This window comes from Wasmannia auropunctata, unplaced genomic scaffold (assembly GCF_000956235.1).
Source record: "Wasmannia auropunctata unplaced genomic scaffold, wasmannia.A_1.0 LD335650.1, whole genome shotgun sequence".
Lineage (NCBI taxonomy): Eukaryota > Metazoa > Arthropoda > Insecta > Hymenoptera > Formicidae > Wasmannia > Wasmannia auropunctata.
The window spans coordinates 355401-355880 of NW_012027240.1; the positions used below are offsets into that span (position 1 = coordinate 355401).

A 480-nucleotide genomic window follows, 5' to 3' on the forward strand; every position below is an offset into this window, starting at 1 on the left:
AATAGATTGTGATTGGTTTTCTTAAATCTTAAATCTTATTGCAGACGCCGCTTTACGTTTCAAAATGTTCGACTGTGATTGATCAATATGACCTTACGGTTATAATTAAAATTTTTGTACAGAAGGATCCCAATTCAATACGTTACGATTGGATACATCCACTTACAATGACCGGCGCCTAGAGGCTTTCTAGTTTCAAGCGCCGTGATTGGCTTGTGTCCAATTGTAACGTGGTCAATCGGGTGCCCTTTTGACCTGTGATACCAATAATTGATCAAAATCTAATGCACTCTTAAAATCTTAATATAGATAGAACAATTAAGACAGTTTTTTTAAATAGATATTAAAATGTATATTCGTGGTCAGAAAAGTTGCGACACTTTTATTTTGATGGATTTCAAAATGATTTCAGAAAACTAATATTTTCTAAATGTGAACCATGATTGGTGTATTATTTTTAGTCTAGAAACAGTATACCAA

General features: G+C 32.7%; 1 protein-coding gene across 1 annotated transcript in view; it reads right to left on the bottom strand.

Moving 5' to 3' along the window:
* Positions 1 to 480, bottom strand: part of LOC105456510 — a 17344-nt gene that overhangs the window by 11104 nt on the left and 5760 nt on the right. The gene's annotated exons all lie outside the window — the stretch shown is intronic.